A 22976-nucleotide genomic window follows, 5' to 3' on the forward strand; every position below is an offset into this window, starting at 1 on the left:
GGTATACCAGTACATTTTCAGCGCCAATTAAGTAAATTACCAGAATGTTCGTATGAATGATAAAATTAATGTTAGATTTATTTGTGGAAATGAATTAAAAGCCCATTCTTGAATTGTAAGCAACAAGTAACTGTGGTGAAAGAATACAACATTTGAAGGCACTGACACATCTATGATGAGAAATATAAGTGCATACCAAAGTTACATAAAGAAAAAATTTCTGCACCAGCATGATCAATTGAAAAGCAGCAATCAACAAAAAAGTGCCTTTCACAACCTCAGATATCCCAAAGCACTTTACCACCAATGAAGAACTTTCGAAATGTCATCACTGTTGTTGTGTAGGAAACTTGACATCCCATTTGTGATGCTAATCACCTATGTCAACATAGGTCGACAGCTCCATTCATAAATACTCTTTGCTTTCTGTGATTTAACCAATTTTGAGTCCATTTGAGAAGTTTACCACCTGTTCCATGCTTTCCTACCTAGTGAAACTATCAGTGTTGTGCATGGATTCAGTATAAAGGAATGGAGTGATTTATAAGTATTCATCAAGCTCAATCTGTACATTATCTTTAGTGTAGGTTACCATAATATGGGAAGAACAGTAGGAGTAGAAATACAGGTGCAGACTCAGCATTGTAGGAGCAGTGCATGCCTGAATGGAGAGGCTTGAAGCTGTCCTGAAATTAGGCCTTGGTTGTCATCTATGTCATTATGGCGAGCTTACTAACACTTGTCACAGGCCAACCAAGAATTCGTACCAAAGAAAACTGAAATTTAAGCCAGTGGCAGCAGCCTGCAGTTAAATCCTCGGGGGTGGGAGGTTTATCAGGGAACAGAGTGGGGGTGCCAAGACTATAAAGCTGGAGGGAGCACTCCATCTTCACCAGGATGTGCAGAAAGATTTTGTTTAAATAATATTCATACCTATAGTTTGTAGCTGTGAGGCCTGCTGAAAAAATCATGATTCTTATTCAGCACTAGGAGGGGTCCTTCAACAGGCATTGGGCTTCTCATTAACATATTTAAGGAGCCTAATTTGATTCAATGGACAAATGACAGTCCAGAAATTAGGATTGGCGATATTATTAGATATACACATCATGTGAAGTTCTGTTATTATTACAATAGAGATACTTACCCAATTAAATTGACACTTTTTTTTAAAAGAGCAATCAAAGAAATGTGACATGAACATGTTAATCATTTACTAATAATAATTTCTGTTATTAAATGGGCTGAAGAGACAAATACGTTTGTTTCTAGTGAAGGAGATGTCAAATAGATATGACAAGAGCACATAAAGATAGGGATGAAATAATTTTTTTTAAATGTTAGACTTCTTGAGGAAGATTTAGGTGTTGCAGTGACCGTTGCAGAAATCAATGTGTGATCATTCAGTTTTGGTCCTGTCTTCTCATTATAATGTAGTTGTGAGCTGCCAGCACAAAACTTGTTCCTCAGTAGTGTCATGGTCCTGTAGTTTTTTTTTCCATGAATATGTGGTTTGCCTTTAAGGCTTGCAAAGGATCAGTATTGCTTTAAGAACCAGCAAGCCTCAGGAGTTATAGGAAGGTGCATTTTTGTTGCCTTAGAAATAGCCATGTGGAGACTGTGATTCAAAGGGTGCATTCTCGTTACCATAGATACAGCCACTAGGAGTGACTATTAAGTGATACATTTGTTGCAATTCAATTTTGAACTGGCTTTTTGTTGAAATTAGTTTATTCTAACAGAACACAGACAGAGGACACAGACAGCTGTGGTGATAGCACCTGGAAAAAGAGCTCTCAACCATTTAAACTAAAGGAATAGGATTTTAGTCTGTTTAATTATTATCTCTCAAAATTCTAAAAAGGTCAAGCCAAAATGGAGAAGGAAAGCATCACCTACTGTTGGAGTTAGATTACGTTCTGTTCTACTGTGGAAGAACCTTTTTTTTCTGCATCAGACGGCTGAGAGATCTTCAAGCAACATTCTGTGAGGACTTCAAGCAACATTAGACTGTAAATTTGCAAGGACTCTAATTTTTTCTATTTTAAATGTTGTTTATATCTTCATAGTGTTTAAGAATTTAGTTCTTCTAATTAAAGGGTTAATTTGTTGATTTAAAGACACCTTGTTTGGTTAGGCTCATTCAGGGGTTAATAGATGGTACAATTTGTCTGTGTCTTTCTTTAATTTGGAAAGTTTTAAATGATATGTTAGGCGATCTGTGGAGTGATGGGATTGAATTATCAGTGTGTTTCTTCCACCACAATCAGAATCATATATTTTGATTGGGGGCTTTGACTGGAGCGGTCAGTCGTAACGGTAGGCAACTCGCTGATCTGGAGGTGGGAAATTGGGCAGGGTGGGCAAATAGCATGTGGTGTTAATTGTGTCATTTGACCACAATTTGCATATATTTATGACCCTCCCACCTGTTTCTGACAGGTGTTCCAGGCATAATTCTGCCTGAAAATCAGGATGGTGGGTAACTTGGTGGTAAGTTGAAGCTTCCACCAATCTTGTAATTTTGGACCCGCTACTGCCCTGTTTGTAAGCACAAATGCGGCATGGTGACATGAAAATTTCACCCTTGTATTTCTAAAATTTACCATGCTTCCATAAAGATCATTAAAGAAACATGGGATCTATCCAAACTCTCAGTTTCACAGTTTTTGGACAGTTCAATTAAATCACAGTTAACATTGAAAATCTCAGCAGCTCAGTAATAAAATGTTTCATCTTAATATATAGTGACCAGTAATGAGTTTTAAATGAAGAAACATCAATCATGACACCATGTCCCATTTGTGCTTACAAACAGGACAGTACTGGATAAGCAGAAATTTCCTCCAACTAAATATTGGAAAGACCAAAGCCATTGTTTTTGGTCCCTGTCAAAAACTCCATTCCCAAACCATTGACTCCCTTCCCCTCTCTGGCAAATATCTGAGGCTGAACCAGACTGTTTGCAACCTTGGTACTGTATCTGATGCTGGGATGAGCTTCCGACTGCATACCCATGCCATCACTAAGAGTGCCTATTTCCACATCCATAACATTGTCCAATTCCACTCCTGCCTTAGCTAATCAGCTTTTGAAACCCTCATTCATGGCCGGCACAGACACAATGGGCCGAAGGGCTGTTTCTGTGCTGTATAACTCTATGACTCTATGTCTTTTTTACCTCTAGACTTGATCATTGCAACCTGGCTGGTCTCCCATAGGCTACCATTCGTAAACTTAAGATCCTCCAAAACTCTGCTGCCTGTGTCCTAACTCGCACCAAGTCCTGTTCACCCATTTTCCCTGTGCTCACTGACCTACAAAGGCTCCTGGTTAGGCATTGCCTGTATAGCCTTGCCCCTCACTATCTCTGTAATACTGCAAAGGCTATGGATCCTGACAACATCCCAACTGTAGTACTGCAGTCTTGCGATGCAAAACTAGCCGCGCCCCTAGACAAGCTGTTCCAGTACAGCTACAACACTGGCATCTACCCAACAATGTGGAAAATTGCCCGGATATGTCCTATCCACAAAAAGCAGGACAAATCCAATCCGGCCAATTACCACCACGTCAGTCTACAGTCGATAATTAGCAAAGTGATGGAAGGTGTTGTCGACAGTGATATCAAGCACCACCTAAACAACAACAACCCACTCACTCATGCTCACTTTGGGTTCCACCAGGGCCACTTGTCTCCAGACCTCATTACAGCCTCGGTCCAAACATGGACGAAAGAGCTGAACTTAGGAGGTGAGGTGAGAGTGACTGCCCTTGATATCAAGGCAGCATTTGATCGAATGTGGCATCAAGAAGCCCGATAAAAATTGATGTCAATGGGAATAGGGGGAAAAACTCTCCGCTGGTTGGAGTCATACCTAGCACAAAGGAAGATAGTTGTGGTTGTTGGAGGCCAATCATCTCAGCCGCAGGACATCGCTGAAGGAGTTCCTGAGTGTAGTGTCCTCGCCCAACCATCTTCAACTGCTCATAAATGACCTTCCCTCCTTCATTAGGTCAGAAGTGGGGAAGTTTGCAGTACTATTCGTAACTCCTCTGAAACAATCTATGTCCACATGCAGCAAGACCTGGACAACATTCAGGCTTGGGCTGATAAGTGGCAAGTAACATTCACGCCACACAAGTGCCAGGCAATGACTATCTCCAACAAGAGAGAATCTAGCCATCTCCCCTTGACATTCAACGGCATCTCTCCTGAACATTCAACAGCATCTGCCCTTGACATTCAATGGCATTACTCATTCAAAAGGAGTCTGGATATGCAACTCATGTGCCATAAGCTGCAGGGCTACGGACCAAATGCTGGAAGGTGGAATTAGAATAGGTGGATCGTTTTTCAGCCGGCACAGACACGATGGGCTAAATGGCCTCTTTCTGTGCCTTAAACATTCTATGATTATTATCGCTGAATCCCCCACTATCAACATCCTGGGGGGGGTTACCATTGACCAGAAACGTAACTGGAGCAGCCACATAAATACTGTGGCTAAAAGAGCAGGTCATAGGGTGGGAATCTTGCGACGAGTAACCCATCTCCTGATCCCCCAAAGCCTGTCCACCATCCAGAAGGCACAAATCAGGAGTGTGATAGAATACTCTCCACTTGCCTGGGTAAGTTTGGCTCCAACAACACACAGGAAGCTCGACACCATCCAGGACAAAGCAGCCAACTTGATTGGCACCCCATCCACCACCTTAAACATTCACTCCCTCCACCACCTATGCACAGAGGTAGCAGTGTGTACCATATACTAGATGCACTGCAGCAACTCACCAAGGCTCCCTCAACAGCACCTTCCAAACCAGCGACCTTTTCCACCTAGAAGGATAAGGGCATAAGACACGTGTGAATACCACCATCTGCAAGTTCCCCTCCAAGCCACGCACCATCCTGACTTGAAAATATATTGCTGTTCCTTCACTGTCACTGGATGAAAATCCTGGAACTCCCTCCCTAATGGCACTGTGGATGTACTGACACTAGATGGACTGCAGTGGTTCAAGAAGGCAGCTCGCCCTACCTTTTCAAGGCAATTAGGGATGAGCAACAAATGCTGGCCTTGCCAGTGCCACCCACATCCTGTGAAACAAATCAAAAAGGAACTCCTCCAGCCCTACAACCCTTTGAGATACCTGTGTTCCTCCAATTCTGGCCTCGACAATTCGCACTCCACCATTTGTAGATGGTGCCTTCAGCTGCCAAGGCCCTAAGCTCTGGACCTCCCTCCCTTAAACCTCTCTGCATCTCTACTTGTCATTCCTCCTTTAAGACGCTACTTAAAACCTACCTCTTTGACCAAGCTTTTGGTCATCTGCCCTAATATCTCCCTTCAAATTTTGTTTGATATGCACCTTGGGACATTTTATTATGTTAAAGGATCTATATTAATACAAGTTGTTGTTGATGTTGCTCTTCCACATTTACCAAGGACAACTCATGATTAACAGTTAACAAGAAAGGTTGTGCTGTTACATAGCTCAGGGAAATTTTCTTCTTTGGGAAGATGTAGTTGTATTTTCCTTCTCTTGATTTTGTAAACATTGAGAACATGGAATTCCACAAAGCCAGTCAGCCATGATGAAAGTATAATTGTAATGCTTTTGTATGTTGCCCTGAGCCTATACGCTCTGTTGGGTTGGGAAGGATGCCCGTGAGGACACCTTCTTCCATTTGTTCTGCCTGCAGCTCTGTTTGTCCTTTCCTCCTGTTGTTGCTCCTCTAGTTAGACTGGAATTTCCAGAAGGATTCCCATGATAAAAACTGCATTAGCAAATGTCCCCTGAAGGTTTTGAATGTTGTGTAGCTTCTACAAGGACTTGTCCAAGTGACAGAAAACTCACATTCCATTATATACAAAAGACTTCTCAAAACTTCCAAGCATTTTATCTGAGAGCTAGTGAACGTTCCTTTAAATAGCGCTGAAAATGGCCTTCTCCCAACTTGTAGTACCTATGGTTTGTGGGTAGATTTAGAAACAGAAAACAGCCGTATGGGTAGAAACAAAAATAGGGTTGCATTCTTAACTGAGTCATTTGACCCCAATTTGTAAATATAGTGAAACCTGTGTAAAAAGACACTCCCAAAAAATGGGCACCTGCAAAAATGGCACATTTATTGAGCGGTCCAAATAACCTACACGGTAAAATATACAAGAGGCATTCTGAAACCACAGACACATGCATGTCACAAACTACAGACAACCTTCAGCACACCAAACCCTTTTACAACTTAAAACATGGGACATAGCCTGTTGAAAAGCTGCTGCATTTGGAACTTTCACTTAAATACAGATGCATCCCCTTGCAGCTTGCTTCCTTTCTACCCAATATTTACTTAGGCCTGTGACTTTCGTAAGGTCAGTGTGCGCAGGTCAGTCCATTTTGTGAAAGAAATGGCTTTTGTGGAACAGGGAGCCATTTATCTAGCATCTATAGCAGCTGAGGAACTGTTGTCTGAGAATGTGGTGCAGGCAGATTCAATTGAGGCATTCAATAGGGATTTAGACTATTACCTAAAAAGGGAGAATGTGCAGGGTTACGCAGAGAAGGTGGGGGAAAGGCACGAGGTGAATTGCTCATTTGGAAAGCCAGTGCAGACATGGTAGGCCGAATGGCCTCCTTCTGTGCTGTAATGATTCTGTGATTCCATCTCTGGGACTGAATGCTTGCAAGACTCTATTCCAGGGATAGAACTGTTCCTCTGTTACTGTGAAACCTGGCTAAAATGCTCCTCACCACCATAGCTATTTTTGATGGGAGCTCTGGCTGCCTAAATCACAGTCCGTCCAAATATCAGGAATTTGCAAACCTCCAGGAGTAAGTTGGCGGGTCAATTCTCCGCACAATTTTTTTCCCACTATTGTATGTTTCTAGGTCTAAGTGGAGTGGTAAGGAAACAAAAATTGTTCCCATTTAGATTTTGGAGCTTTGAATATTAGGCCTCTTCCTTCCTGGTAGTAATTATGTGTTATTTTTCCCCTTACAAGTAATACTCCTAACACTATAAAAATTATTTGTTGATATAATTTGTAGAATAAGAAACGTAATACAATGAGCAGCTACCTGCCTTTTAGTTATCTAACTGATAGTAGCATTAAAAGATCTTGTTTATTTTTTAAGATAATCTTAAGATATACATGGTTTCATAGTTATGTTTTGGGTAGGAGAAGACCATTGGCCCATTTAGCCTACCCTTCCAAACCAACCATCTACTTCATTACCATGATTCTAAAACTAATAGCTCTGCATCTCCTTTCCTAATAGCAATTCGTCCAGACCTTCTTAAAAAAACTTTGACCAATATCCACTGTAAGCCCACTTGACTGCACTTCTTCCCGCTCTGCTTCCCATAAGGACTATATTCCATTCTCCCAATTTCTCCATTTCCATCATATCCGTTTTGATGAAGCCACCTTCCATACCTGTGTTTCTGATATGTCTTCCATTTTCCTCAACTGTGATTGACAGCGCATTTGATCGTGTGTCTGTTCCATTTCCTGCAGTTCTGCTCTCACCCCTTCCCCCAACCCAGAACCGCGTTAGGGTTCCCCTTGTCCTTACCTTCCACCCCACCAGCCTTCACATTCAATAGATCATTCTATGCCATTTCTAACACTTTCAGTGCGATGCCACCACCAACCACATCTTTCCCTCCCCTCCTCTTTCAGGATTGTTCCCTCTGCAACATCATGATCCACACCTCAAACATCCCGAACATCCTCTCCTTCCCAAGGTACCTTCCCATGCAATCGCAGGAGATGCAACACCTGCCCTTTTACCTCCTCCCTTCTCTGCCCAAGGCCTCAAACAGTCCTTCCGGGTGAAACAGCGATTTACTTGTACTTCTTTCAATTCAGTATACTATATTCACCGCTTATGATGCGGTCTTCTCTACAGTGGGGAGACCAAATGCAGATTCAGTGACAACTCTATGGAACACTTCTGTTCATTCTGCAAGCATGACCCCGAGCTTCTGGTTGCCTGCCAATTTAATTCTCCGCTCCACTCCCGCTCTGACCTCTCTGTCCTCGGCCTCAAAGTATCGTATCTTTCAACTAGGCATCTTACAGCGTTCTGGACTCGCCGTTCAGTTCAACAATTTCAGATACTAACCTCTGCCCCATTTTTTTTTTAGACAACACCTGTTGGTGATGATTCTGCTATTCCTATTTACACCTTCTCTAGACCTATCTTTTGTTTCTTTACTTGTCCCATTACCATCTCCTGCCTTCCACCCTATTACAGACCTTCCCTTTTGTTCTTCTCCCACTCCCTTTCCCTGCCTCTTTACTTGCTTAAAACCTGTTACATCTCTAACTCCAGTTCTGACAAAAGATCATTGACCTGAAACGGTAACTCTATTTCTCTTTCCACAGATTTTGCCTGATCTGCTGAACATTGCTAGCATTTTCTGCTTTTATTTCAGATGTCCAGCATTCACAGTATTTTGCTTTTGTTCTCAAAAACTTGTCGTGATTCTGCATTCCACCAGCCTTGCTGGTAATCTGTTCTACAATTCTATTACCCTCGTACTGAAAAATATTTCCTTAATTTTATATTTTCTTTAAACTGTTTCTCAAGTTTAGTAGATGAAAATTGAGGTACTAAAATACTCTGGTCATTTTAAACTTATTGCAATAACATATTACAACATTTTACAACATTCAGAATAACTGATACATTTATCAGAACACTTATCATATGCATGTGTGCACTACAGCAGAACTTTGTGAGAAACATTGAAAGAGGAACTGGGTGCAAACATTGTGGTTTCCTATGCAAGGGTTGGTTAATGAGTTAGCAAAATGCTCCTAATGCAAAACTACACTGAACAGTCGCAGTACTTTGTCAGATCAGCATATGGACAGCAGTGATAACACTTATAACCAGCCATGTCATCAGTATTAATTTGTATCAGATCTTTTTAAGATTAAGATTATGATCATTTGAATAATACAGCAAGATCCATACACTTAATAGCATAATACACTTAACATATAACCCAAAAAATAGTTCTCTGTTCAGATGTTTTATAATTTGGTAATTTTAAATTATGATATGGCATTTTAATTATAACAATTATTGTTTAAATCTCTTCTTTCCCTTTCTAGTCAATTCAGACTGAAAAGTTGGTAACTAAAATGCATTTACCATGTTACTATATGTTTTCGCAATCAGTCAAGATCACTCATTCAGATTATACCACATCCCCACATGTAGTGACAGCTAAAGATGGACTAGAAAAAAACAGAAGATGTATCTTGCTTAGGGCAGAATAAATTACAAATACACACCGGCTGAGGAATTCTACTTCCACCCAAAATGGGCATAAAGTGATCAGGGCATTCGCTGCGCCCTCCCGATGAGGTGGGCAAGAGGCATGAACCAAATTCAGGTTTGTACCTCATTTCCATATGATGAGCAAGCTGTTAGTGATACATTCGTTACTAGCAGCTTGCATATTGGTGAGGTGTACATTTGGGTGGCAGTGATGCAATTTAATGGGAGTCTGCTCTTCCTGAAGGGGAGATGCACTTTGCCTGTGCTGCATGCTTCAGGCTTAAATCTTGGAATAGGGAAGATTCTCTATAGGGGAAACTTAACTTGAAAAAGTCAGTGGGTTTGGGCCTGGTCGGCTGATTAAGAGGGCTGAAACTGATGGCGCTTCAGAAAGCCAGCTGCACTTCCACCTTTAACTTCAGCGCATTCGGCTACGTGTGGGAAACCCCATTAGGAAAGGTGGATTTTCAATTATAATATGAGAAAAAGGCAAGTAGCAGCTGTTTTAACTGGGATTTTGGAATTTAACTCGAAGTGTATGGGTTTCCCAGGATTCCTGGATCTCGCCAGTGAAAGCAAGGTGAGAGGACAGTGGGAATTGAGGGGACTGAACAAATGGCAGGCAAAAAATCCTATAAGTACTCAGACTTCACACCTGCTCCCTTGCCTAAGTGAAAGGGTTTTGCTCAAAGGACTTGTTCAGAGAGTGTTCTTTCATAACTTTGGAGGTGATTTCCAATACTTTGGAGTCACTTCTACTAGCTACGAGCTTTGTGCATCTGCACTACACTTTCCATCCATCAAACATAAGGGTAGAATGGTAGTAGGGCCTCAGATGAGGTCTAAGATGAGCATCATCAGCAACAGCACCAGCACAGGAGCAGCAGTAGCCTTCTCCTTACCCACCTGCTGCTCCACAGGGCAGAAGTGCAGCTCGCAGGAGGCAATGCCCCCAACACAGGGTTTATAGATAAAAGGTGAGCTTCCTGGGTCGGTCCAAGCACTAGTGCCTCAGGAGGCTCAGAGTATTGTGGCAGATGGTCGTTGATGTTTGCAGCCTCCTGGAAGAAGACATCCTGCCAAGTGGACCTGGTGGGCATGCATTTTCAATGGCTGTAAAAGTCACTACCACTGCCTTTAATTTCTTTGCCTCTGGCTCCTTCCAGGGATCTGCAAAAGATATTTGCAGAATCTTGCAATTCACTGCCCACAAATGCATCTCACAGGTGACATATGCTATGTTTGCCAGGGCTGGGTAACATGTGCACTTTACAATCGATGAGGCTAGTCAGAATGCGTGGGTGCTTGGCTTTGAGGCTCTGGCTAGCATCCCACAGTGTTCAAAGAGTCATCAACTGCACATGTATGTGGCAATCAAGGTGTCCACAGAGCAATCTGGAGTCTCCCTTAACTGCAAAAGCTTCCACTCGATCAATGTGCAGCTCATCTGCAACCACAAAAAGATCATCACGTATGATTGCGCGAGATTCCAGGGTGAAGCTTCCATCCTGCGTCAGTCAAGCCTACCTAAGCTCTTCACACCTCAAAGCAATGTAAGTGGCAGGCTCCTTGGAGGCAAGGGTTACCCACTGAAGACCTGTCTGATGACACATTAGCAGCCTAGACAATGATGCCCAGGACAGATTTAATCGAAGCCACCTGCGTGAGAGAGCTGTCATCGAACAAGCAATCAGAATGCTGAAGATGTGCTTCAGGGCCCTGGACAGATCAGTTATGCACCAGTCTGGGTTTCCAGAGTGATAGTGGTGTGCTGCGCTTTGCGCAACATAGTGCAGCAGCAAGAACTGGAGCTCCAGGAGGAAGAAGGTGCTGAGCACACTGCCTCTTCAGAGGAGGAGACGATGGAAGAGCAACATGAAGAGCAGGAGGAGGAGGAACTTGATGTGGCAAGGGTCTCAGCAGTGACGCACAGTTAGACTGAAGCAGTGAATTCATTTGGCAGCCAAATTGTGAACTTACTTGGTCCATCCTCCTTAAAAACGAAGCAGTCCTATAATCAACAAAGCATCCCTGTCACATTGCTCATCTTTGAGACTTGTTTTAACTTTCATCACAAGTGAGAAGGCCCCTTGCTAGGCTGTGGGCAGAAAAGGGCCATAAGGGAAAATGGTGCAAACAAATAATTTCAATCCTACAGAAAAATTAAGCAGAAAGTTAACAATCTAACATTGTGTTAAACACCCATGAGCATTCCATTGTGCAACTACAATTCATTACTGTTCCTTTTTCTACTACTATATGATGCAACCCCTGTCACTTTAGCAGAGGTAGAGGCAGGCCATTAATATCCCTCCACTAACTATCTGAGATGCTCTTGGCCAATGTCCTCTGTGTTATGGAACCCGTTAGGGCCCCACCAAAGACTCCTCCACATGTACCTGTGCAGGCGTAGTCTTGGCCACCTGGACCGAAAGCAGCATGTGGGACTCTGACCAAGGGGTGGGCGGGGTGTGGAGGCCAAGGGGAGAGGAGTGGAAGTGCTTTGAGCACTTCCCATTTCGATGTACCCCTTTTGCATCTTCCCTCTCTTCATCCACCCAGACTTCCCTGATAGCAATTTGCTGGAGAGCACTTTGCTGCACATCAGTGAGGCACTGAAGGTCAAGGCTATGTTTTGGTGAGGATCAGCATGCACTCGTTTGATTGCCATGTCTGAAGATTCATGGAGGAACCACTGTTTCCAAGGACATAGACATCAATGCCATCATGGCACTCATGTTTGAGATGGATTCCTCCAATATCTGTCCAAGCAATGCAAAGCAGCTGGAAAGGCTGCCAGGACCTCACACATTCTTTGCTGCAGTTTTGGAATTACCTTCCAGCCTCCGACAGGGACTCTCCACTGCTGTCCCTTTCTCCACTACCTGCTGTTTTGCTCACTTGTGATGCGTGAAGTTGGTTTGGTTGTTCATCCTTCAAGGCGAAGATGACTATGTCCATCATCTGGGGTGTTTGATAGGGTCTTGGTGGGTATATAGGCGACTGCTAAGGCCGATCTGCGCCTGGAAGATTCTGCCGTATATAGGGCAGGATACCACAGACGATTGAGTTTTAGATGAGCTGCTGGCTCAGGATTTCCTCTCCTTGCATTTTCTCTCTGCCTCTGATATGCACTTGCTTTTGAAGGAGGCCGTACCCTTTTTTATTTGGTTGTACCAGGTGCAGCAATCCTCGGCAAGCTTCTCCCAGGACTCGGGGTTGATATCAAAACTCCTAAACAAAGCTTTCAGAGTGTCCTTGTAGCCCTTCCTTTGACCACCATGGGAATGCACCCCAGACTCAAGTTCTCCATAGAAGATTCACTTTGTGAGTGTCAGGCATTCTGGCTACATGACCAGCCCAACTCAGTTGTGACTGTCTCAATATGGTGTGGATGCTTGGCACGCCAGCTCAGATGAGCCCTATCTCGAGCCCAGAGATGTGTGAGACACCGTGTGACAACCCAACTAGCTGTCTTGCCTGTCATATCTAGGTGTGTGTATCTGAACTGGTGAACGGTCTGCCTGAGTGCTTTGACGGTGCATTCCCAGAGTGAGTGACCTCCTCTGAGCAGTTATTATCCTCCTCCTAAACTATCTCCTGTGGGTGCTTAATTGGCCTGTGGGAGATGAAAGCCAGGATTCCAACACTGTCAAAGTAAGAGGATGTTAAGTCATCATTGTGCACCTGATCGTATTTCACTAGCTGCTGATATCTAATCAGTATGAGTGAGTGGTGTATGCCATGTGGCTGTGTGTTATTTAAATGTCACCAATTTAAATCTGTCACCAGGTAGCTCTGATTGCAGATTTTCGAACTTTAATTTTCTCAAGTTCCCTCAATTCGGGAACTGTTCTTATAGATTGGAAAATTATGCATATCACTCTGCTATTTAAGAAAGGTGAGAGAGGGAGACCAGGGAATTAGAGACCAGTTAGCCTAACATGCTTTTGGAAAATTGCTAGAGTCTATAATTAAGGATAAGATGACTGAGCAATTCGAAAATTTTCAGCTGATCAGATCTGCAAAGGGGTAGATCATGCTTTACGAACCTGATTGAAGTTTTTGAAGAGGTAACTAAACTACTGGGTAGCGGAATGTCGATGGATGTTATTTATATGAACTTCCAGAAGGCATTTGATGAAGTCCCTCATAAGAGACTGCTAGCTATTCTTGAAACTCATGGAATTGAAGGCAAGTTACTCACCAGATTAGGAAATTGGCTGAGTGGCAGGAACCAGAGAGTAGGGATAATGGGCAGGTAATCTAACTGTCAGGATGTGACTATTGGTGCCTCACAAAGATTTGTGTTGAGGCCTCAATTATTCGCTATATTTATTAATGACCAGGAGAGGGTAAGGAGGGGGATGAATTTCTGAAATGTGTTCAGGAGAACTTCCTTCACCAGTATATTCTGAGTCCAACTAGGAAGGAGACATTGCTGGATTTGGTGCTGGGGAATGAGGCAGACTAAGTGGACCAAGTATCTGTGGGGGAACACTTGGGTAGGAGTGATCATTGTATCATAAGGTTTAGAGTAGTAATGGAGAAGAGTAAGGAACAATCAAAAGTAGAACATCTTAATTGGAGGAGGATTAACTTCAATGGGATGAGAAGGGATCTAGCCAGAGTAAAATGGAACCAAAGACTGACAGAAAAATTGTAACGGAACATTAGGTGAAATCGAAGGAGGAGATGCTTTGGGTACAGGCTAGGTACATTCCAAAAAGGGCAAAAGGTAGGGGAACCAAAGCCAGGACTCCTTGGATGACGAGGGAGATAGAGAATATGATGAAACAAAAAAAAGAGGGTGTATGATGCATGTCAAGTGAATACTTCAAGTGGGAAGGAACCAAGTTGCATACAAAAAGTTGAGGGGGGAGTGAAGAGGAAAATAAGACTAGCACAGAGAGAATATGCAAATAGAATGGCAGTCAGCATAAAAGGGAACCCAAAAATCTTCTGCTGGCATGTAAATAGTAAATGAGTAATAAGAGGTGGGCTGGGGCCTATTAGGGACTGAAGAGAATGATATATGTTTAGAGGTGCAAGGCAAGGCTGGAATACTTAATGAGTACTTTGTTTCGGTGTTTACCAAGGAAGTGGATATTGCCAAAATATCGGTAGAAGTGGAGATGGTAGAGGTAATGGATGGGGTGAAAATTGAGATGGAGGATGTACTGGAAAGTTTGGCTATGCTTAGAGTGGATAAGTCGCCTGGTCCATACAGCTTGCATCTCAGGTTGCTAAAGGAAGTGGGGGTGGAGATAGCGGAAGGGCTTGCCATAATCTCCCAGTCTTCCCTAGATATGGGAAGGTGCCAAGGGATTGGAGAGAGGCAAATGTGACATCTTTTTTCAAGAAAGGGTGTAGAGACAGACCTAGTAACTACAGACTAGTTAGTTTAAATCTGTGGTGGGCAAGGTTTTAGAAACAATAATCAGGGGAAAATATCAACAGGCTCTTGGAGAGGTTTGAGTTAATTAAGGATAGCCAGCCTGGATTTGTAAAAGGCAGATCATGCTTGACTAATTGAATTTTATGATGAAGGAACAGAGAAGGTTGATGAAGAGAATGCAATGGATGTTGTCTATTTGGATATTAAGAAAATGTTTGACAAAGTATCACATTAAAGGCTGGTTAACAAAATTGAGGCTCATGGAATAGGAGGGTCAGTGTCAGCTTGGATAAAAAAAAAATTAGCTTAAGGACAGAAAACAGCAAGCTGTGGCAAGTGGTTATTTTTCAGACTGGAGGATAGTAGACAGTGGTGTTCCCCAAGGGTCAGTGCTAGGACCATTGTTTATTTTATATATATATAAATGACTTGGATTTTAAATAGAAAGTAGCATTTCAAAATTTGCTAATGACACCAAACTTGGAGGACTGGCAAATAATGAAGATGATGCAATTCGACTGCAACAGGACATAGATAGGCTAACAGAATGGGTGGGCAAGTGGCAGATGGAATTTTATACATAGAAGTGTGAGGTGATGTATTTTGGCAGAAGGGATGGGGAAAGGTCATATAGACTTAATGACACAGTTCTAAAGAGTATGAAGGGACAGAGAGATCTGGGATGCATCTGTATAGATCTTTGAGGTTGGCAGGACATATTAAGAGAGTGACCAGCAAAGCATGTGGGATCTTGGGCTTTATAAATAGAGGTATTGAGTACAAAAGCAGGGAAACTATGCAAAATCTTTACAAAGCATTGCTTAGGCCACAACTAGGGTATTCTATTCAGTTCTAGTCACTGCACTTCAGAAAGGAGGGTTCTTGAGAGGGTGTAGATGAGATTTTCCAGAGTGGTTCCAGGGATGAGGGATTTTGGAGTCATAGAATCATCTACGACAGAGAAGGAGACCATTTGGCCCATCAAATCCATGCTGGCACCCCACAGATCAATCCAGTCAGTCCCACTGCCCCTCTCGATTCTCATAGCCCTGCAAGTTTATTTCCTTCTAGTGCCCATCCAATTTCCTTTGAAGTCATTGATTGTCTCCACTTCCATGACTCTTAAGGTCAGAGAGTTCCAGGTCATTACCACCCTCTGCATAATAAAGTTCTTCCTCATATTCCCCCTACCTCTCTTGCCCAAAACCTTCAATCTGTGACCCCTAGTCCTTGTACCATTTGTTAATGGGAACAGTTTTTCCTTGTCTAACTTATCGAAGTCTGTCATAATCTTGTACACCTCTATTAAATCAGCCCTCGGTCTCCTTTGCTCTAAGTAGAACAACCCCAGCTTTTCCAACCTAACCTTGTAACTAAAATCCCACATCCCTGGAACCATTCTGGTAAATCTCCTCTGCACCCTCACATCCTTCCTAAAGTATGGTGATCAGAAATGGACGCAGTACACTAGTTGGGGCCTAACCAGAGCTTTATAAAGGTTCAGCACAACTTCCCTGCTTTTGTACTCAATGGGGGGAATTTTATGCAGTCCACCACGGCGGATTTGGTGATATAATTAGACAGGAGATGTTCTTTTGGATTCCCGACAGCAGGATATTTTAGAGGAATGAAGTCGTCAGCAGGTTTGCAGCATTCCGGTTTCCTCCAGCGTGGTGGCGGATTGCAGCTTTGCATTCATTTAAATAACATCCATACTCATTACCCTATGCATAGTTATGATTCAGTCCTACCTGCCAGATTAACTGAACGGCGAGCGATATTCCAGTGCCTGGTTCACGAATGTTTCAATGTGGCGTGTAGCTTTCACAGTTGAATCTCACGACTGTGCTTTGCTCTCTTTCACTCAGCCACTAAACTAACACCAGCATTGGAATGGATGTTTGCTTCCTGCCTCAGTGCCAGCAAGGGTGAATCTTCTCAGGGAATGGCAGTGACAGCATGGGCGGGAGCTACATGAAGGAGCAGGGCAGCGTAGTTGGGGAGGGAAGGGTGGGGCTGATCGGGTGCATGAAGGGGCAGGGGAGGATTGTCAGGGAGGGAAGGGTGGGGCTGATTGGGTGCATGGAGGACCGGGGGAGAGCAGTCGTGGAGGAAAGGTTGGGGTTGATCGGGTGCATCGATTAACAGGGGAGGGTGGAGTGGAGCATCCAAGTTATTAAATGGTTGGTATTGATGGTGAAAATGCATGTTGTCAGCTGAGAGGGTGGTGGGTGGATTATATCAGTACCGTGTGAAGATATTTGGCAAGGGCCTAAAAGGAGGGATGAGTACTGTCGACATTGGGGAGCTGTGGAGCAAATTGAGGGTACTTGCTAGCAGAGGGAATGGTCACAGTCAATGGGGGCAAATGGATTCTGTACGGGGGAAGGTCAAGACTAATGGGTGGGTATTCAACAGCTTCATATAGAAGGGAACAGGACTCAGCAACAATGGTCAGCCGGATCTGAGGAGGTTCAAGGAGAAGAGTCAGCATGTCGATAGTAATGGGAGTAGGAACGGGGGAAAGGATGGCTTGAATACATTGATGCTTAAGCTGTGCATGGTAATGGGGGGAGGCTCAATGGTAACGGAGAGAAGGGTATTGGTAACATTGGGTGGGTCGAGTGTGGTGGGTTCAATCTGGAAGGTTGCAGGAGGAGGTTGGAAGGTCGGGAGACTTGCCCTGAACTCCATGCGCCCCTTCTTCTCAAACAATAATGGGAACCACGTGGACGCTCAAGGAAGACAAGGAGAGTGGGAGGGGGCAAACGACAGTGGGTCTGTCTTCTATCTGTCTGCAACTTGAAGGCAGATATAAGGGAGTTGTTCATTGCCATGATGTTTCAGCTCAGTGTGAACAGAGGGCTGAATCATCACGCTCGGCTTATTTATTGTTCAGAAAAGCCACAGCGACATGGGTCTCATACAGCCAATTTGTCTAGTACCAGGGGAAGAAGAACAAAGAAAGAGAATAAGGAGGGCTCTTTTCCCTCAACTCATGTTGCTTGAACACCAGCAACAGGCAGAACAGGAAGGTGAGGATGCTCCAAATGATAACATCCAGGAACGTCCTTATTGAAGATGGGCACTGGCACGGCATCGCATCCTCAGGACAAGGACAAATTACCTTCAAATGTCAGAGAGGCAATGCCAGAGATGCCTAAGGATGTCATGTGAAATCGTCACAGAAATCTGTGGGATCCTGTGGCATGACCTGCAGCCGCTCAGCTTCTGTGGTAATCCCATGCCAGTTGCCCTTAAGGTGACTACTGCCCTCAATTTATTTCTCCAGTGGGTCCTTCCAGGGCTCCACAGGTGACATATGTGGCATCTCGCAGTTTATTTATTTATTTATTGATACAGCACTGAAACAAGCCCTTCGGCCCACCGAGTCTGTGCCGACCAACAACCACCCATTTATACTAATCCTACATTAATCCCATATTCCCTACCACATCCCCACCATTCTCCTACCTATACTAGGGGCAATTTACAATGGCCAATTTACCTATCAACCTGCAAGTCTTCGGCTGTGGGAGGAAACCGGAGCACCCGGCAGAAACCCACGCGGTCACAGGGAGAACTTGCAAACTCCGCACAGGCAGTACCCAGAACTGAACCCGGGTCGCTGGAGCTGTGAGGCTGCGGTGCTAACCACTGTGCCACTGTGTCGCCCTGTTTGTGATGCACAATGCAACAAAGAGATGACCAGTGCCCTTTATCGACGTGCCAATGATTTTTTCCACTTACCTGTGGACGAGTACAGCCAAGCCGCAAGTTCTGTGGCCTTTAGTGCCATCGCTGGCTTCCTTTAAGTGATTGACTATATTCATGTGGCCATTGGCGCTCCCTGGGACCAACCCACTGTCTGTCAATCGCAAAGGCTTCCACTCTTTAAAGATACAGCTGGTTTGCGACCACAGGAGAAGAATCATGTATGTTTGTGTATATTTCCCAGGGAACTGTCATGACTGCTACATTTTGAGGAACTCGCAGCTACCAGCAGTTTTTGAGGAACCAGTTGAAGTGGACGGACGGATCCTTGGTGACGAGGGTTACCCCCTTTGTACATGGTTGATGACACCATTACGTCATCCCCAAAACGCTGCTGAAGAGAGGTACAATGTCCCTCACGCATCCAGCAGAGCCATCATTGAAAACTCCATTGGCATGCTAAATTGCAATTCTGTTGACTAGTCTGGAGGGGTTCTTCTGTACGTACTACAGAGGCTGTCATGAAAAATCTTTGCTGTGCCTTGCACAATCTTGCAATTAGACATGGCAACATTCTGCAGGCGGAGGAACAGGAGGAACACCAGACCTGCTCAGATGAGGATGACTATGAAGAGGGTGAGGAGGAGGACAACAATGATAATTATGCCATCATTGATATAAAAACAAGAAATGCTGGAACCACTCAGCAGGTCTGGCAGCATCTGTGAAAAGAGAAGCAGAGTTAACGTTTCGGGTCAGTGACCCTTCTTCGGAACTGGCATCATTGATATGAGGGCCATGGAGAGACATGCAAGCGGCATCAGGGAGAACCTAATTTATGCACGTTTCAGCCAACACTAAGCCACATCATCAAGAAATGTTGGGAGGAGAAACATAACAATTCCCCACAGAAATTCCCTTTTGCAAGAGGTCTTATTCATCCCTGCAATCTTAAAGAAGCGTTTTTTAAAAATTAATTCATGGGATGTAGGCGTCACTGGCCAGGCCAGCATTTATTGCCCATCCTAATTTCCCTTGAGAAGGTGGTGGTGAGCTGCAGCGTGGCTGCACTTTCATGTGATTGGCATTTGAAATCATTCATGGTCTTGGATGAATGCGATGCCACACCACTGCAAGCAGCGTTATGACCGTAGAAAACAAAAGTAGGCATGACAGTATTGGAAAAAGTTATTAATCATCAATAGGAAAACAGCCATGATTGAAGAGTGAAGGCTCAAATTCCAATGAGATATAGACACTGGACATTTCCTGAGATGCTTTGCAAGCATCATTGCTTTCCTGCCATAGGCTTCCAAAAAACATCTTTGCATCCATCTGTAACCAGCTGGCATGGGCTCCTCCTCCATCTGTGTGCACGATGACACCTGCCTGTCTCCCCAAGGGGAAGGAGCACCTGGAGGGAGGTTCAGGTTCCTTGCCCCCTCTCGCTTAGACTCTGCAGCATGAAGCCCACGGCAACAGAGATGGAGTGCAGGTCAGATCGCATATGGCTCGAGTGGTCAACCAGACTCACCATGGAGCTCACCAGACTCTCAACTGAGGAAGCCATACGCTCAAATGCCTGGGACATGGCAGACGTCATGGCTTGCATGGATCCCTCCATGGCATGCACAAAGCCACGCATGACCTCAGGCAGCTTTGACATATTTTCCACATGACTTTGCTGCACATCCAGCAGACTTGTCGAAGCAACAGCTGGTCATCATGAGCAGGGGCCTGGTCCTCAGCAGTCCTTCAATTGTCAGGGGACCTTGCTGACACATGATCCATCAGCTGCTGGGATTTGTCTGTGTCGTGCACACCAGCTTGTGTCTGATATTCTAACATTAAACACCCCACAGACCATGTGGATGTATCTGCAGTGGCAGAAGTGAAAGAAGAGGCAGGTGACGGTGCACCCTCTGGGGCATTGGCTTCTTCTTGCTCCCCAGAGGAAGATTCTTGGGCTATGCAGTGTTCTGCGACTAAAGTGTGGGCACCTGCAGTGGAGACACAAACAGAGACACTTTAAGCATGAGCTTCATATGAGTTCAAACAATTTCCTTCAGTTTCCACGTATGGCTGCAAGAGCAGAGATGACACTTCATCCTTATGCCTTGTATTTCCTGCCTCGTCATCTCTGCTCACCCTGCCTCCCTCCTCTCTTGCGATCTCAGAGGCCTCCTCCTCCGCCGTGGTCAGCAGACTCCTCCTCTCATCTTAGCACGCTAATACTGTTTGTGGCTTCGTTTATCCTGCAATAGACAGTGCAGATTTAATGACATGGCAAATGGTACATCACAACCATTGCATGCATGCATCAACATCACTCATTCTGCATTGGCTTTTGCACGACACATCCAATCACATAAACAATGCCAACCTTCATCATTTAGTAAATGGCACCAAGGCTGCTCACGCATTCCACTGCATTCCTTGTGTACCCTTTGCCTTAAAGACACAGAGCTATAGAAGAAATCAATGGAACACCTTCGCCAGGACCACTTACCCTTGCTGATCTGAGCAAGTTATTGATTTGCTTGCAGCACTGCACCCATGTTCTTCAAGTTACCCCATGGTTCAAGACTCCTCCGCTTCCTCCGTCCAGGCTTCCTTGGTGAGGTGGGAAGGTCTTTGGACTCCATCCGTGATGGTCTGGAGGAGAACCTGCAAGAAGGCATCACTGAATAGTGGGGTGGGATGCTGCCTGCTGGCTGCCATGTCATTCACTTTGGCTGCAGGGAAAATAAATGATATGAAGTCGGTGGTGACTTTTGCAAAATGAGGGAGGCAAAAATATTTTGATTTAAGTAAAAGTTTCAATTTAAGTTAGTGTGAAGATACTTAAATGAAAGGAAGGCTGCTGATTTTTGAGGCTGCAAACACAGAATGTTTTTTATCTGTGGTGATCATGGTGCTAGGGGCAGTGACGGCGGGTTCCATCAATGGAAGGCCACCCCCACAGCATGATCACACGTGTCCCCCGGACCATCGCCGTATGTCCAAATTTAAGTACAAAATCACGTGGGGACTGGGATTTGTGGTGGGAGCGGAAGTTATGACAACTTCAGGTCCCATATGCTTTACTAACCACTCTCTCAACATGTCCTGCCACCTTCAAAGATTGATGCACATGCACCGCAGGTCCCTCTGTTCCTGCACATGCTTTAGAACTGTGCCATTAAGTATATATTGCTTCTCACTATTCCTTCTGCCAAAATACATCACCTCACACTTGTCAGTATTAAATTCCATTTGCCACCTGTCTGTCCATTCTGCTAGCCTATCTGTTGCTGGCAGTTCAGATCATCCTTACTGTTCGCCACACCTCAAAGTTTGGCGTCATCGGCAAATTTTGAAATTCTACTCTGTATTCCAAGATACAACTCATTTATATATAGCAGAAAAAGCAGTGGACCCTGCACTGACCCTTGGGGAATACCACTGTCTACCATCCTCCAGTCTGACCTACATTGGTAGGTTGGAGAAGCTGGGGTTATTCTTCTTGCAGCAATGGAGATTGAGGGGAGATTTGACAGAGGTGTACGGGATTATGACAGGTTTTAATAAGGTAGACAAAGAAAAACTGTTCCCATTAGCTAATGGTACAAGTAGTAGGGGACACAGATTTAAGGCTTTGGGCAACAGGTGCAGGGGGATGTGAGGAAGAACTTTTTTACACAGTGGGTGCTAATGACCGAGAATTTGCTGCTTACAAGGGTGTTGGAAGCAGAGACAATCAATGATTTCAAAAGGAATTCGGATGGGCATTTGAGGGAAATAAAATTTTCAGGGCCATTTGGATAGAGGGCTGAAATTTATACTCCCCCAGCCGAAATCGGCACGATATTAAGCACAGCGGCTCATTTAAATAGCTGGGGTGGACCACCCCCACTGATCACATGGAGGGGACGGGCTGTCCGTCCCTGGCAATGATGTCAGCTGCCTGTGTGCAGGCGCTGACGCCATCTTTAAAGGGCTTCGAGCCCTGCTATTCAATTTAAATATTTAAAAGTATATTGATTTTTAAAAATTTAATAAATTTATCTTGCCCCTCTCCCAGCACCCCAATAGCCATAGAATTAATTACTTTCCCTCTCCCCCGTCCCCAAAAGACTTACCTCGTCCACCTGACCTTCCCTCCAAAGTGCATAAACTTTACACCATAACCCTTCCCACCATCCCCTACACCAATGATGTGACTTTGACCCCGCTACCCCCACCCGCGCACTGAGAAACTTACCTCCTTTCCCCTCCCCACCAGTGTTCCTCCTCGGTTCCTCGGACAGGGATCCGAAGGCACGGGATTGCCGGCCAGCGGCCTGAATATCGCACCGGGATAGACGGCAGGAACGTAAAGGTAATTAATTTTTAAATTTAAATATTTCAATATGTTCATGGAGGTCCTGTCACTGTGGCGGGGGGGCCGCCATGTGGCCTTGCCGCCGCCGGCAATATTGGGCCGGGCCCTCCCAGCGTCAGGATGCATGGCGATCCTCTCCTGGAGGCATTTTCCACCCCCCCACTACCACATCATGACCTCTGACCTTGGGGGGTCTGGAAA

At 44.5% G+C, this 22976-nt stretch overlaps 1 protein-coding gene across 6 annotated transcripts in view; it reads left to right on the forward strand.

Annotated features, from left to right (window-relative positions):
• Positions 1 to 22976, forward strand: part of rgs19 (regulator of G protein signaling 19) — a 132773-nt gene that overhangs the window by 19851 nt on the left and 89946 nt on the right. For 2 of the 6 annotated variants that reach the window (XM_068048342.1, XM_068048340.1), the window contains exon 3: positions 22677 to 22772. The exons of the other annotated variants lie outside the window; for them this stretch is intronic. The gene's annotated coding sequence lies outside the window, so the exon portion shown is untranslated. The remainder of the gene's footprint in view (positions 1 to 22676; positions 22773 to 22976) is intronic. 6 annotated transcript variants of the gene reach the window in all.

Source organism: Heterodontus francisci, chromosome 16 (assembly GCF_036365525.1).
Source record: "Heterodontus francisci isolate sHetFra1 chromosome 16, sHetFra1.hap1, whole genome shotgun sequence".
NCBI lineage: Eukaryota > Metazoa > Chordata > Chondrichthyes > Heterodontiformes > Heterodontidae > Heterodontus > Heterodontus francisci.